Here is a 17627-nt window from a genome sequence, read left to right as displayed (position 1 = left end):
TGCCTGGTTTTTTGCAGCAGTCTCCCACCCAAAAAAGGGTGATTTAAATTGCCCCTAAGTGGATCTGCGTCAGTTCTGTTTGTCGTATATCTGCCTGCCACGTTCTGCCACTTACATTGTGTAGTATAATACAGCGGGCCTGTTTTTTTGCAGCAGTCTCCCACATAATAGAGGGAGATTTAAATTGCCCCTAAGTGGATCTGCATCAGTTCTGTTTGTCGTATATCTGCCTGCCACGTTCTGCCACTTACATTGTGTAGTATAATACAGAGGGCCTGGTTTTTTGCAGCAGTCTCCCACATATTAAAGGGAGATTGAAATTGCCACTAAGTAGATCTGCATCAGTTCTGTTTGTTGTATATCTGCCTGCCACGTTCTGCAACTTACATTGTGCAGTATAATACAGCAGGCATGTTTTTTTGCAGCAGTCTCCCACATAATAAAGGGAGATTTAATTTGCCTCTAAGTGGATCTGAGTCAGTTCAGTTTGTCGTATATCTGCCTGCCACGTTCTGCCACATACATTGTGTAGTATAATACAGCGGGCCTGGTTTTTTGCAGCAGTCTCCCACATAATGAAGGGAGATTTAAATTGCCCCTAAGTGGATCTGCGTCAGTTCTGTTTGTCGTATATCTGCCTGCCACGTTCTGCCACTTACATTGTGTAGTATAATACAGCGGGCCTGGTTTTTTGCAGCAGTCTCCCACATAAAAAAGTGAGATTTAAATTGCCCCTAACTGGATCAGTGTCAGTTCTGTTTGTCGTATATCTGCCTGCCACGTTCTGCCACTTACATTGTGTAGTATAATACAGCGGGCCTGGTTTTTTGCAGCAGTCTCCCACATAATAAAGGGAGATTTAAATTGCCTCTAAGTGGATCTGTGTCAGTTCTGTTTGTCGTATATCTGCCTGCCACGTTCTGCCACTTACATTGTGTAGTATAATACAGCGGGCCTGGTTTTTTGCAGCAGTCTCCCACATAATAAAGGGAGATTTAAATTGCCTCTAAGTGGATCTGCGTCAGTTCTGTTTGTCGTATATCTGCTTGCCATGTTCTGCCACTTACATTGTGTAGTATAATACAGCGGGCCTGGTTTTTTGCAGCAGTCTCCCACATAATAAAGGAAGATTTAAATTGCCACTAAGTGGATCTGCATCAGTTCTGTTTGTCATATATCTGCCTGCCACGTTCTGCCACTTACATTGTGTAGTGTAACACAGTGGGCCTCGTTTTTTGCAGCAGTCTCCCACCCAAGAAAGGGAGATTTAAATTGCCCCTAAGTGGATCTGCGTCAGTTCTGTTTGTCGTATATCTGCCTGCCACGTTCTGCCACTTACATTGTGTAGTATAATACAGCGGGCCTGGTTTTTTGCAGCAGTCTCCCACATAAAAAAGTGAGATTTAAATTGCCCCTAACTGGATTAGTGTCAGTTCTGTTTGTCGTATATTTGCCTGCCACGTTCTGCCACTTACATTGTGTAGTATAATACAGCGGGCCTGGTTTTTTGCAGCAGTCTCCCACATAATAAAGGGAGATTTAAATTGCCTCTAAGTGGATCTGTGTCAGTTCTGTTTGTCGTATATCTGCCTGCCACGTTCTGCCACTTACATTGTGTAGTATAATACAGCGGGCCTGGTTTTTTGCAGCAGTCTCCCACATAATAAAGGGAGATTTAAATAGCCTCTAAGTGGATCTGCGACAGTTCTGTTTGTCGTATATCTGCCTGCCACGTTCTGCCACTTACATTGTGTAGTATAATACAGCGGGCCTGGTTTTTTGCAGCAGTCTCCCACATATTAACGGGAGATTGAAATTGCCACTAAATAGATCTGCATCAGTTCGGTTTGTCGTATATCTGCCTGCAACTTTCTGCCACTTACATTGTGCAGTATAATACAGCAGGCATGTTTTTTTGCAGCAGTCTCCCACATAATAAAGGGAGATTTAATTTGCCTCTAAGTGGATCTGAGTCAGTTCAGTTTGTCGTATATCTGCCTGCCACGTTCTGCCACATACATTGTGTAGTATAATACAGTGGGCCTGGTTTTTTGCAGCAGTCTCCCACATAATGAAGGGAGATTTAAATTGCCCCTAAGTGGATCTGCGTCAGTTCTGTTTGTCGTATATCTGCCTGCCACGTTCTGCCACTTACATTGTGTAGTATAATACAGCGGGCCTGGTTTTTTACAGCAGTCTCCCACATAAAAAAGTGAGATTTAAATTGCCCCTAACTGGATCAGTGTCAGTTCTGTTTGTCGTATATCTGCCTGCCACGTTCTGCCACTTACATTGTGTAGTATAATACAGCGGGCCTGGTTTTTTGCAGCAGTCTCCCACATAATAAAGGGAGATTTAAATTGCCTCTAAGTGGATCTGTGTCAGTTCTGTTTGTCGTATATCTGCCTGCCACGTTCTGCCACTTACATTGTGTAGTATAATACAGCGGGCCTGGTTTTTTGCAGCAGTCTCCCACATAATAAAGGGAGATTTAAATAGCCTCTAAGTGGATCTGAGTCAGTTCTGTTTGTCGTTTATCTGCCTGCCACGTTCTGCCACTTACATTGTGTAGTATAATACAGCGGGCCTGGTTTTTTGCAGCAGTCTCCCACATAATAAAGGGAGATTGAAATTGCCACTAAGTAGATCTGCATCAGTTCGGTTTGTTGTATATCTGCCTGCCACGTTCTGCCATTTACATTGTGCAGTATAATACAGCAGGCATGTTTTTTTGCAGCAGTCTCCCACATAATAAAGGGAGATTTAATTTGCCCCTAAGTGGATCTGAGTCAGTTCTTTTTGTCGTATATCTGCCTGCCATGTTCTGCCACATACATTGTGTAGTATAATACAGCGGGCCTGGTTTTTTGCAGCAGTCTCCCATATAATGAAGGGAGATTTAAATTGCCCCTAAGTGGATCTGCGTCAGTTCTTTTTGTCGTATATCTGCCTGCCACGTTCTGCCACTTACATTGTGTAGTATAATATAGCAGGCCTGGTTTTGTCAGCAGTCTACCACCCAAAAAAGGGAGATTTAAATTGCCACTAAGTGGATCTGTGTCAGTTCTGTTTGTCGTATATCTGCCTGCCACGCTCTGCCACTTACATTGTGTAGTGTAATTCAGTGGGCCTGGTTATTTGCCGCAGTCTCCCACCCAAAAAAGGGAGATTTAAATTGCCCCTAAGTGGATCTGCGTCAGTTCTGTTTGTCGTATATCTGCCTGCCACGTTCTGCCACTTACATTGTGTAGTATAATACAGCGGGCCTGGTTTTTTGCAGCAGTCTCCCACATAAAAAAGTGAGATTTAAATTGCCCCTAACTGGATTAGTGTCAGTTCTGTTTGTCGTATATTTGCCTGCCACGTTCTGCCACTTACATTGTGTAGTATAATACAGCGGGCCTGGTTTTTTGCAGCAGTCTCCCACATAATAAAGGGAGATTTAAATTGCTTCTAAGTGGATCTGTGTCAGTTCTGTTTGTCGTATATCTGCCTGCCACGTTCTGCCACTTACATTGTGTAGTATAATACAGCGGGCCTGGTTTTTTGCAGCAGTCTCCCACATAATAAAGGGAGATTTAAATAGCCTCTAAGTGGATCTGCGACAGTTCTGTTTGTCGTATATCTGCCTGCCACGTTCTGCCACTTACATTGTGTAGTATAATACAGCGGGCCTGTTTTTTTGCAGCAGTCTCCCACATATTAACGGGAGATTGAAATTGCCACTAAATAGATCTGCATCAGTTCGGTTTGTCGTATATCTGCCTGCAACTTTCTGCCACTTACATTGTGCAGTATAATACAGCAGGCATGTTTTTTTGCAGCAGTCTCCCACATAATAAAGGGAGATTTAATTTGACCCTAAGTGGATCTGAGTCAGTTCTTTTTGTCGTATATCTGCCTGCCACGTTCTGCCACTTACATTGTGTAGTATAATACAGCGGGCCTGGTTTTTTGCAGCAGTCTCCCACATAATAAAGGGAGATTTAAATTGCTTCTAAGTGGATCTGTGTCAGTTCTGTTTGTCGTATATCTGCCTGCCACGTTCTGCCACTTACATTGTGTAGTATAATACAGCGGGCCTGGTTTTTTGCAGCAGTCTCCCACATAATAAAGGGAGATTGAAATTGCCACTAAGTAGATCTGCATCAGTTCGGTTTGTTGTATATCTGCCTGCCACGTTCTGCCACTTACATTGTGCAGTATAATACAGCAGGCATGTTTTTTTGCAGCAGTCTCCCACATAATAAAGGGAGATTTAATTTGCCCCTAAGTGGATCTGAGTCAGTTCTTTTTGTCGTATATCTGCCTGCCATGTTCTGCCACATACATTGTGTAGTATAATACAGCGGGCCTGGTTTTTTGCAGCAGTCTCCCATATAATGAAGGGAGATTTAAATTGCCCCTAAGTGGATCTGCGTCAGTTCTTTTTGTCGTATATCTGCCTGCCACGTTCTGCCACTTACATTGTGTAGTATAATATAGCAGGCCTGGTTTTTTCAGCAGTCTACCACCCAAAAAAGGGAGATTTAAATTGCCACTAAGTGGATCTGTGTCAGTTCTGTTTGTCGTATATCTGCCTGCCACGCTCTGCCACTTACATTGTGTAGTGTAATTCAGTGGGACTGGTTATTTGCCGCAGTCTCCCACCCAAAAAAGGGAGATTTAAATTGCCCCTAAGTGGATCTGCGTCAGTTCTGTTTGTCGTATATCTGCCTGCCACTCTCTGCCACTTACATTGCGTAGTATAATACAGCGGGCCTGTTTTTTTGCAGCAGTCTCCCACATAATAAAGGGAGATTTAAACTGCTCCTAAGTGGATCTGCATCAGTTCTGTTTGTCATATATCTGCATGCCACATTCTGCCACTTACATTGTGTAGTATAATACAGCGGGCCTGTTTTTTTGCAGCAGTCTCTTACATAATAAAGGGATACATGGGGTCAGTGATCTTCACGCCAAAGTCGCGTTTCGTATGACACTTTCATTGCCATTTCTCGAGGACGCAGAGTGTGGGCAGCGTGATAACATAGGTCTCGGTCCCCACCATCTTAGAGAAGGGCATGACAGTGATTGGCTTGCTTTCTGCGGCATCACAGGGGCTATAAAGGGGCATGCACGCCGAAAGCCATCTTACTTCTGCCGATCTGAGCATAGGGAGAGGTTGCTTCAGCTTTGTCAGAAGCAGGGATATTGTTAGGGAGGAAAGATTAACCCCCAAACCACTTTTGCTGTAGCGATTTCCACTGTCCAACACCACCTTTTCTTTGCAGGGACAGTAGAGGCTAGATTTTTGTGCTTCAGCTCTGTAGCTTATAAAGCTACCTGATAGCTGCATTGCTGTTTATATGCCGCTGTGCAAACCAACTGCTTTTTTAAAAGCAAAAATCCTGTTGCTCCTTTCTGCACAGTTCTATTGTTTATTTGTCCAGACTTTTGTGTGCAGCAGTCCTTTTTATTGCTGCCATACTTGTCCTGAGATCATTATAGGGAGATTGTTATTGTAGTACGGTCCTTTTTTTTTTATATATCTGCCTGCCACGTTCTGCCACTTACATTGTGTAGTGTAATACAGTGGGCCTGGTTTTTTGCAGCAGTGTCCCACCCAAAAAAGGGAGATTCAAATTGCCCCTAAGTGGATCTGCGTCAGTTCTGTTTGTCGTATATCTGCCTGCCACGTTCTGCCACTTACATTGTGTAGTATAATACAGCGGGCCTGGTTTTTTGCAGCAGTCTCCCACATAATAAATGGAGATTTAAATTGCCCCTAAGTGGATCTGTGTCAGTTCTGTTTGTCGTATATCTGCCTGCCACATTCTGCTACTTACATTGTGAAGAATAATACAGCGGGCCTGTTTTTTTGCAGCAGTTTCCCACATGATAAAGGGAGATTAAAATTGCCCCTAATTGGATCTGCATTATTTCTGTTTGTCATATATCTGCCTGCTACGTTCTGCCACTTACATTGTGTAGTATAATACAGCGGGCCTGAATTTTTACAGCAGTCTCCCACCCAAAAAAGGGAGATTTAAATTGCCACTTAGTGGATCTGCATCAGTTCTGTTTGTCGTATATCTGCCTGCCACGTTCTGCCACTTACATTGTGTAGTGTAATACAGTGGGCCTGGTTTTTTGCAGCAGTCTGCCACTCAAAAAAGGAGATTTAAATTGCCCCTAAGTGGATCTGCGTCAGTTCTGTTTGTAGTATATCTGCCTGCCACTTTCTGCCACTTACATTGTGTAGTATAATACAGCGGGCCTGTTTTTTTGCAGCGGTCTCCCACATAATAAAGGGAGATTGAAATTGCTTTAAGTGGATCTGCGTCAGTTCTGTTTGTCGTATATCTGCCTGCCACGTTCTGCCACTTACATTGTGTAGTATAATACAGCGGCCCTGATTTTTTGCAGCAGTCTCCCACATAATAAAGGGAGATTTAAATTGCCCCTAAGTGGATCTGCGTCAGTTCTGTTTGTCCTATATCTACCTGCCACGTTCTGCCACTTACATTGTGTAGTATAATGCAGCGGGCCTGTTTTTTTGCAGCAGTGTCCCACCCAAAAAAGGAGATTTAAATTGCCGCTAAGTGGATCTTCATCAGTTCTGTTTGTCGTATATCTGCCTGCCACATTCTTCCACTTACATTGTGTAGTATAATACAGCGAGCCTGGTTATTTGCAGCAGTCTCCCACCCAAAAAAGGGAGATTTAATTTGCCACTATGTGGATCTGCTTCAGTTCTATTTGTCGTATATCTGCCTGTAACGCTCTGCCACTTACATTGTGCAGTGTAATACAGTGGGCCTGGTTTTTTGCAGCAGACTCCCACCCAAAAAGGGAGATTTTAATTGCCACTAAGTGGATCTGCCTCAGTTCTGTTTGTCGTATATCTGCCTGCCACGTTCTGCCACTTACATTGTGTAGTATTATACAGCGGGCCTGGTTTTTTGCAGCAGTCTCCCACATATTAAAGGGAGATTGAAATTGCCACTAAGTAGATCTGCATCAGTTCGGTTTGTCGTATATCTGCCTGCCACTTTCTGCCACTTACATTGTGCAGTATAATACAGCAGGCATGTTTTTTTGCAGCAGTCTCCCACATAATAAAGGGAGATTTAATTTGCCCCTAAGTGGATCTGAGTCATTTCTGTTTGTCGTATATCTGCCTGCCACGTTCTGCCACATACATTGTGTAGTATAATACAGCGGGCCTGGTTTTTTGCAGCAGTCTCCCACATAATGAAGGGAGATTTAAATTGCCCCTAAATGGATCTGCGTCAGTTCTGTTTGTCGTATATCTGCCTGCCACGTTCTGCCACTTACATTGTGTAGTATAATACAGCAGACCTGGTTTTTTGCAGCAGTCTCCAACATAAAAAAGTGAGATTTAAATTGCCCCTAACTGGATCAGTGTCAGTTCTGTTTGTCGTATATCTGCCTGCCACGTTCTGCCACTTACATTGTGTAGTATAATACAGCGGGCCTGGTTTTTTGCAGCAGTCTCCCACATAATAAATGGAGATTTAAATTGCCTCTAAGTGGATCTGTGTCAGTTCTGTTTGTCGTATATCTGCCTGCCACGTTCTGCCACTTACATTGTGTGGTATAATACAGTGGGCCTGTTTTTTTGCAGCAGTCTCCCACATAATAAATGGAGATTTAAATAGCCTCTAAGTGGACCTGCGACAGTTCTGTTTGTCGTATATCTGCCTGCCACCTTCTGCCACTAACATTGTGTAGTATAATACAGCGGGCCTGGATTTTTGCAGCAGTCTCCTACCCAAAAAAGGGAGATTCAAATTGCCCCTAGGTGGACCTGCGTCAGTTCTGTTTGTCGTATATCTGCCTGCCACGTTCTGCCACTTACATTGTGTAGTATAATACAGCGGGCCTGGTTTTTTGCAGCAGCCTCCCACATAATAAAGGGAGATTTAAATTGCCCCTAAGTGGATCTGTGTCAGTTCTGTTTGTCGTATATCTGCCTGCCACGTTCTGCCACTTACATTGTGTAGTATAATACAGCGGGCCTGAATTTTTACAGCAGTCTCCCACCCAAAAAAGGGAGATTTAAATTGCCACTTAGTGGATCTGCATCAGTTCTGTTTGTCGTATATCTGCCTGCCACGTTCTGACACTTACATTGTGTAGTGTAATACAGTGGGCCTGGTTTTTTGCAGCAGTCTCCCACTCAAAAAAGGAGATTTAAATTGCCCCTAAGTGGATCTTCGTTCGTTTTGTTTGTCGTATATCTGCCTGCCACTTTCTGCCAATTACATTGTGTAGTATAATACAGCGGGCCTGGTTTTTTGCAGCAGTCTCCCACGTAATAAAGGGAGATTGAAATTGCTTTAAGTGGATCTGCGTCAGTTCTGTTTGTCGTATATCTGCCTGCCACGTTCTGCCACTTACATTGTGTAGTATAATACAGGGGGCCTGTTTTTTTGCAGCAGTCTCCCACATAATAAAGGGAGATTTAAATTGCCCCTAAGTGGATCTTCGTCAGTTCTGTTTGTCGTATATCTGCCTGCCACGTTCTGCCACTTACATTGTGTAGTATAATACAGCGGGCCTGTTTTTTTGCAGCAGTCTCCCACAAAATAAAGGGAGATTTAAATTGCCCCTAAGTGGATCTGCATCAGTTCTGTTTGTCGTGTATCTGCCTGCCACCTTCTGCCACTTACATTGTGTAGTATAATACAGCGGGCCTGGTTTTTTGCAGCAGTCTCCCACATAATAAAGGGAGATTTAAATTGCCCCTAAGTGGATCTGCGTCAGTTCTGTTTGTCGTATATCTGCCTGCCACTTTCTGCCACTTACATTGTGTAGTATAATACAGCGGGCCTGTTTTTTTGCAGCAGTCTCCCACATAATAAAGGAAGCTTTAAATTGCCCCTAAGTGGATCTGTGTCAGTTCTGTTTGTCGTTTATCTGCCTGCCACCTTCTGCCACTTACATTGTGTAGTATAATATAGCGGGCCTGGTTTTTTGCAGCAGTCTCCCACATAATAAAGGGAGATTTAAATTGCCACTAAGTGGATCAGCATCAGTTCTGTTTGTCGTACATCTGCCTGCCACATTCTGCCACTTACATTGTGTAGTATAATTCAGCGGGCCTGGTTTTTTGCAGCAGTCTCCCACCCAAAAAAGGGAGATTTAATTTGCCACTAAGATGATCTGCGTCAGTTCTGTTTGTCGTATATCTGCCTGTAACATTCTGCCACTTACATTGTGTAGTGTAATACAGTGGGCCTGGTTTTTTGCAGCAGATTCCCACCCAAAAAAGGGAGATTTAAATTGCCCCTAAGTGGATCTGTGTCAGTTCTGTTTGTCGTATATCTACCTTCCACGTACTGCCACTTACATTGTGTAGTATAATACAGTGGGCTTGGTTTTTTGCAGCAATCTCCCACATAATAAAGGGAGATTTAAATTGCCCCTAAGTGGATCTGCGTCAGTTCTGTTTGTCTTATATCTGCCTGCCACGTTCTGCCACTTACATTGTGTAGTATAACACAGCGGGCCTGTTTTTTTGCAGCAGTTTCCCACATAATAAAGGGAGATTTAAATTGCCACTAAGTGGATCTACATCAGTTCTGTTTGTCGTATATCTGCCTGCCACGTTCTGCCACTTACATTGTGTAGTATAATTGTCATGGTTCCCAATGGCAGGGGAACGTCAGGATACATAGAAAAAACGGACAAGCTCTCGGGTGATGGAAACTAGAGCTGACCACGATGCTAAACCTATCACACAACTAATAGTAGCCAGGGAACGTACCTACGTTTTTGCTAGACGTCTTGCACCAGCCGGAGAACTAACTACCCCTGGTAGATGAAACATAGTCCTGGCTTGCCTCCAGAGAAAATCCCCACAGGAGATAGTAGCCCCCCACATATAATAACGGTGAGTTCAGATGAAAAGACACACGTAGTATGAAAGCAGATTTAGCACAGCGAGGCCCACTAACTAGATAGCAGAAGGATACAATAGTGGACTTCGCGGTCAGCTACAAAACCCTATCAAATACCATCCTGAAGTTACCTTAAACTCATGTGCCAACTCATGACACCGGAGTGGTAACTTCAGCGCACAAGAGCTTCCAGCTGCAGAGATTCACATAACTGCAAACTGGACAAAACATACAAAAATAGACTAAGGACAAAAGTGTCCAACTTAGCTGGTCAGCAGACTGGGAGCAGGTACATGCAACAGAATGACTCAGGTTACATTGATGGCCGGCATAGGAATGACTGAGGAGCAAGGCTAAATAGGAAACTCCCATATCCTGATAGAAACAGGTGGAAAGCACACAAGACACCAGTACCACCAGTGACCACTGGGGGAGCCAAATAACCGAATCACAACAGTACCCCCCCCCTTAAGGAGGGGGCACCGAACCCTCACAAGAACCACCAGGGCGATCTGGATGAGCCCTATGAAAGGCACGGACCAAATCAGAGGCATGAACATCAGAAGCTGTAACCCAAGAATTATCCTCTTGACCGTAGTCCTTCCACTTAACCAGATATTGAAGTCTCCGTCTGGAAACACGGGAGTCCAAGATTTTCTCCACCACGTACTCCAATTCACCGTCAACCAGCACAGGAGCAGGAGGCTCAACAGAAGGCACAACTGGCACCTCATACCTCCGCAATAACGACCGATGGAAAACATTATGGATAGCAAAGGATGCTGGGAGGTCCAAACGGAAAGAGACAGGGTTAAGAACTTCCAAAATTTTATAAGGACCGATGAACCGAGGCTTAAACTTAGGAGAAGAAACCCTCATAGGGACAAAACGGGAAGACAACCACACCAAGTCCCCAACACGAAGACGAGGACCAACACGACGATGGCGATTAGAAAAATGTTGAGTCCTCTCCTGGGACAACTTTAAATTGTCCACCACCTGCCCCCAAATACGATGCAACCTGTCCACCACAGTATCCACTCCAGGACAATCCGAAGATTCCACCTGACCAGATGAAAAACGAGGATGGAACCCCGAATTGCAAAAGAAAGGGGAAACCAAAGTGGCAGAACTGGCCCGATTATTAAGGGCAAACTCTGCCAACGGCAAAAAGGTGACCCAGTCATCCTGATCAGCAGACACAAAACACCTCAAATAAGTCTCCAAGGTTTGATTAGTACGCTCCGTCTGGCCATTCGTCTGGGGATGAAATGCAGATGAAAAAGACAAATCAATGCCCATCCTGGCACAAAACGCCCGCCAAAATCTGGACACAAACTGGGATCCCCTGTCAGAAACTATATTCTCCGGGATACCATGCAACCGAACCACATTCTGAAAAAACAGAGGCACCAACTCAGATGACAGACATTTTCTGAGAAACAGGGAGATCAGAAATAAAATCCATAGAGATGTGTGTCCAAGGCCTCTTTGGAATAGGCAAGGGCAACAACAATCCACTAGCCCGAGAGCAACAAGGCTTGGCCCGAGCACAAACATCACAAGACTGCACAAAAGTACGCACGTCCCGAGACAGGGAAGGCCACCAGAAGGACCTAGCCACCAAATCCCTGGTACCAAAAATTCCCGGATGACCTGCCAACGCAGAAGAATGAACCTCCGAGATGACTCTACTGGTCCACTCATCCGGCACAAACAATCTACCAGGCGGACAACGATCAGGCCGATCCGCCTGAAACTCTTGTAAAACACGTCGCAGGTCAGGGGAGACAGCAGACAAAATCACCCCATCCTTAAGGATACCCGTAGGTTTAGAATCACCAGGGAAATCAGGTTCAAAACTCCTAGAAAGGGCATCTGCCTTCACATTTTTAGAACCTGGCAGATACGAGACCACAAAATTAAACCGAGAGAAAAACAACGACCAGCGCGCCTGTCTAGGATTCAGACGTCTGGCCGACTCAAGATAAATCAAATTCTTGTGATCAGTCAAGACCACCACCTGATGTCTAGCACCCTCAAGCCAATGACGCCACTCCTCGAATGCCCACTTCATAGCCAAAAGCTCCTGATTACCAACATCATAGTTTCGTTCGGCGGGCGAAAATTTTCGAGAAAAGAACGCACAAGGTCTCATCACTGAACAAACTGAACTTTTCTGTGACAAAACCGCCCCCGCTCCGATCTCGGAAGCATCAACTTCCACCTGAAAAGGAAGTGAAACATCAGGCTGGCGCAACACAGGGGCAGAAGAAAAGCGGCGCTTAAGCTCCCGAAAGGCCTCCACAGCAGCAGGAGACCAATCGGCAACATCAGCACCTTTTTTAGTCAAATCAGTCAAAGGCTTGACAACGCTAGAAAACCCAGCTATGAATCGACGATAAAAATTAGCAAAGCCCAAAAATTTCTGAAGGCTCTTAAGAGAAGTCGGCTGCGTCCAGTCACAAATTGCCCGAACCTTAACAGGATCCATCTCAATAGAAGAAGGGGAAAAAATGTACCCCAGAAAAGAAATCTTCTGAACCCCAAAAACACACTTTGAACCCTTTACAAACAGAGAATTGGTCCGTAAAACCTGAAAAACCTCCCTAACCTGTTGAACATGAGACTCCCAGTCATCCGAAAAAATCAAAATATCATCCAGATACACAATCATGAATTTATCCAGATATTCACGGAAAACATTGTGCATAAAGGACTGAAAGACCAAAGGGGCATTTGACAGACCAAAAGGCATTACCAAATACTCAAAATGGCCCTCGGGCGTATTAAATGCGGTTTTCCACTCATCCCCCTGCTTAATTCGCACCAAATTATACGCACCGCGAAGATCAATCTTAGAGAACCACTTAGCTCCCTTAATGCGAGCAAATAAATCTGTCAACAATGGCAAAGGATACTGATATTTGACTGTGATCTTATTTAAGAGTCTATAATCAATACAAGGTCTCAAAGAACCATCTCTTTTGGCTACGAAAAAGAACCCTGCTCCTAAAGGAGATGAAGAAGGACGAATATGTCCTTTTTCCAAGGACTCCCTAATGTACTCTCGCATGGCAGCATGTTCAGGTACAGACAGATTGAATAAACGACCCTTAGGAAATTCACTGCCAGGAATCAAATCTATGGCGCAATCACAATCTCTATGAGGGGGAAGAGAATTAAGAGTAGACTCCTCAAAAACATCACAATAATCAGACAAAAAAGCCGGGATCTCAAAGGGAATAGATGAAGCAATGGAAACCAAAGGTGCGTCCCCATGATTTCCCTGACATCCCCAGCTTAGTACAGACATTGTTTTCCAGTCAAGGACTGGGTTATGAGTTTGCAACCATGGCAATCCCAGCACTAATACATCATGTAGATTAGACAACACAAGGAAGTGAATCACCTCCTGATGGTCTGGAGTCATACGCATAGTCACTTGTGTCCAGTATTGTGGTTTATTACTAGCCAATGGTGTAGAATCAATACCCTTCAGAGGTATAGGGGCTTCCAGAGGCTCTAGATTAAACCCACAGCGCCTGGCAAAGGACCAATCAATAAGACTCAAAGCGGCGCCAGAGTCGACATAGGCGTCCGCGGTAATTGACGATAATGAACAAATCAAGGTCACAGATAGAATAAACTTAGACTGTAAAGTGCCAATTGAAACAGACTTATCAACCTTCTTTGTGCGTCTAGAGCATGCTGATATAACATGAGTTGAATCACCACAATAGAAGCACAACCCATTTTTTCACCTAAAATTCTGCCGTTCGCTTCTGGACAGAATTCTATCACATTGCATATTCTCTGGTGCCTTCTCAGAAGACACCGCCAAATGGTGCACAGGTTTACGCTCCCGCAAACGCCGATCAATCTGAATAGCCATTGTCATGGACTCATTCAGACCTGTAGGCGCAGGGAACCCCACCATAACATCCTTAATGGCATCAGAGAGACCCTCTCTGAAATTCGCCGCCAAAGCGCACTCATTCCACTGAGTAAGCACAGACCATTTACGAAATTTTTGGCAGTATATTTCAGCTTCATCTTGCCCTTGAGATAGGGCCATCAAGGCTTTTTCAGCCTGAATCTCTAAATTAGGTTCCTCATAAAGCAACCCCAAAGCCAGAAAAAACGCATCCACATTGAGCAACGCAGGATCCCCTGGTGCCAATGCAAAGGCTCAATCTTGAGGGTCACCTCGCAGCAAGGAAATTACAATCTTAACCTGCTGTGCAGGATCTCCAGCGGAGCGAGGTCTCAGAGAAAGAAATAATTTACAATTATATTTGAAATTTAGAAAACGAGATCTATCTCCGGAGAAAAACTCTGGTATAGGAATTCTAGGTTCAGATATAGGAGCATGTATAACAAAATCCTGTAAATTTTGAACTTTAGTGGCAAGATTATTCAAACCTGTAGCCAAACTCTGAGAATCCATTTTAAGCAGGTGAGATCAGAGCCATTCAAGGGTTAGAAGGAGAGGGAGACAAAGACTGCAATTAGAGCTGAAATGCAACTGATTCAACTATAGAGCAAGCACAAAGGGAAAAAAAAATAAAAAAAAATTTGCAGACTTCTTTTTCTCTCCTTTCTTCTGCCAACAGTTTTAACACTTGGCCGGCCATACTGTCATGGTTCCCAATGGCAGGGGAACGTCAGGATACATAGAAAAAACGGACAAGCTCTCGGGTGATGGAAACTAGAGCTGACCACGATGCTAAACCTATCACACAACTAATAGTAGCCAGGGAACGTACCTACGTTTTTGCTAGACATCTCGCACCAGCCGGAGAACTAACTACCCCTGGTAGATGAAACATAGTCCTGGCTTGCCTCCAGAGAAAATCCCCACAGGAGATAGTAGCCCCCCACATATAATAACGGTGAGTTCAGATGAAAAGACACACGTAGTATGAAAGCAGATTTAGCACAGCGAGGCCCACTAACTAGATAGCAGAAGGATACAATAGTGGACTTCGCGGTCAGCTACAAAACCCTATCAAATACCATCCTGAAGTTACCTTAAACTCATGTGCCAACTCATGACACCGGAGTGGTAACTTCAGCCCACAAGAGCTTCTAGCTGCAGAGATTCACATAACTGCAAACTGGACAAAACATACAAAAATAGACTAAGGACAAAAGTGTCCAACTTAGCTGGTCAGCAGACTGGGAGCAGGTACATGCAACAGAATGACTCTGGTTACATTGATGGCCGGCACTGGAAAGACTGAGGAGCAAGGCTAAATAGGAAACTCCCATATCCTGATAGAAACAGGTGGAAAGCACACAAGACACCAGTACCACCAGTGACCACTGGGGGAGCCAAATAACCGAATCACAACATATAATACAGTGGGCCTGATTTTTTGCAGCAGTCTCCCACCCAAAAAAGGGAGATTTAAATTGCCCCTAAGTGGATCTGCGTCAGTTCTGTTTGTCGTATATCTGCCTGCCACGTTCTGCCACTTACATTGTGTAGTGTAATACAGTGGGCCTGGTTTTTTGCAGCAGTCTCCCACCCAAAAAAGGGAGATTTAAATTGCCCCTAAGTGGATCTGCGTCAGTTCTAATTGTCGTATATCTGCCTGCCACATTCTGCCACTTACATTGTGTAGTATAATACAGCGGGCCTGGTTTTTTGCAGCAGCCTCCCACATAATAAAGGGAGATTTAAATTGCCCCTAAGTGGATCTGTGTCAGTTCTGTTTGTCGTATATCTGCCTGCCACATGCTGCTACTTACATTGTGAAGAATAATACAGCGGGCCTGGTTTTTTTCAAGCAGTTTCCCACATAATAAAGGGAGATTGAAATTGCCCTTAAGTGGATCTGCATCAGTTCTGTTTGTCGTATATCTGCCTGCCATGTTCTGCCACTTACATTGTGTAGTATAATACAGCGGGCCTGTTTTTTTGCAGCAGTCTCCCACATAATAAAGGGAGATTTAAATTGCCCCTAAGTGGATCAGCATCAGTTCTGTTTGTCGTATATCTGCCTGCCACCTTCTGCCACTTACAGTGTGTAGTATAATACAGCAGGCCTGGTTTTTTGCAGCAGTCTCCCACATAATAAAGGAAGATTTAAATTGCCCCTAAGTGGATCTGCGTCAGTTCTGTTTGTCGTATATCTGCCTGCCACTTTCTGTCACTTACATTGTGTAGTATAATACAGCGGGCTTTGTTGTGAATTTGGTTTTTGGGCTCCCCCGCTGGTCACTAATGGTACTGAACTTGTGTGCATCATCGTCTCTGTTCACCTGTTTCTATCAGGATGTGGGAGTTTTCTATTTAGCCTTGCTCCTCAGTCATTTCTATGCCGGCCAACAATGTAACCAGAAGCCTTTCTGTTGCATGTTCCTGCTCCTAGACTACTATCAGCTAAGTTGGACTTTTGTCCTAAGTTTTGTTTTGCATTTTTGTTCCAGTTCTCTGTGATTGTATATTTCTGAGACTGGAAGCTCTTGAGAGCTGAAATTGCCACTCTGGTGTCATGAGTTGATATTAGAGTCTTAAAGTAATTTCAGGATGGTATTTTGAAAGGGTTTTCAGCTGACCGTGAAGTTCCCTTTTCTGTTTTCCTACTATCTAGTAAGCGGACCTCCATTTGCTAAACCTATCTTCATACTACGTATGTCAATTTCTTCTAAAATCACCGTCAATATATGTGGGGGCTTCTGTCTGCCTTTTGGGGAAAATTTCTCTAGAGGTAAGCCAGGTCTGTATTTTCCTCTGCCAGGGTTAGTCAGTCCTCTGGCTGGCGCTGGGCGTCTAGGGATAAAAACATAGGCACGCTACCCGGCCACTGTTAGTTGTGCGGTAGGTTTAGCTCACGGTCAGCTCGAGTTCCCATCTTCCAAGAGCTTGTCCTTATTTATGCTCTTCTGTGTTCTCTTGCCATTGAGAACCCTGACAGTTTGGCCGGCCTGGGGTTAAAATAATTGGCTGAAGAAAGGAGAGGAAAAGAAGTCTGCAGAGAATTTTTTTTTTTTTTTTTGAGTTTGCTCTATAGTTGATTCACTAGCATCTCTGCTTATACTGCTGCCTTCGTCTCTCTCTCCTTCTAATCCTTGAATGGCTCTGATCTCACATGATTAAAATGGATCCTCAGAGTTTGGCTACAGGTTTGAATAATCTCGCTACGAAGGTTCAAAGTTTACAGGATTTTGTTATTCATGCTCCTATATCTGAACCTAGAATTCCTTTACCTGAATTTTTCTCCGGAGATAGATCTCGCTTTCAGAATTTTAAACATAATTGTAAATTGTTTTTGTCTCTGAGATCTCGCTCCGCTGGAAATCCCGCACAGCAGGTCAGGATTGTAATTTCCTTGCTCCGGGGCGACCCTCAGGATTGGGCATTTGCTTTGGCACCAGGGGATCCTGCGTTGCTCAATGTGGATGCGTTTTTTCTGGCTTTGGGGTTGCTTTATGAGGAACCTCATTTAGAGATTCAGGCTGAAAAAGCCTTGATGGCCCTGTCTCAGGGGCAAGATGAAGCTGAAATATACTGCCAAAAATTTCGTAAATGGTCTGTGCTTACTCAGTGGAATGAGTGCGCCCTGGCGGCGAATTTCAGAGAGGGTCTCTCTGATGCCATTAAAGATGTTATGGTGGGGTTCCCTGTGCCTGCAGGTCTGAATGAGTCCATGACAATGGCTATTCAGATTGATCGGCGTTTGCGGGAGCGCAAACCTGTGCACCATTTGG

This window comes from Ranitomeya variabilis, chromosome 4, assembly GCF_051348905.1.
Source record: "Ranitomeya variabilis isolate aRanVar5 chromosome 4, aRanVar5.hap1, whole genome shotgun sequence".
Classification (NCBI taxonomy): domain Eukaryota; kingdom Metazoa; phylum Chordata; class Amphibia; order Anura; family Dendrobatidae; genus Ranitomeya; species Ranitomeya variabilis.
Note: the sequence above shows the minus strand (reverse complement) of the source record.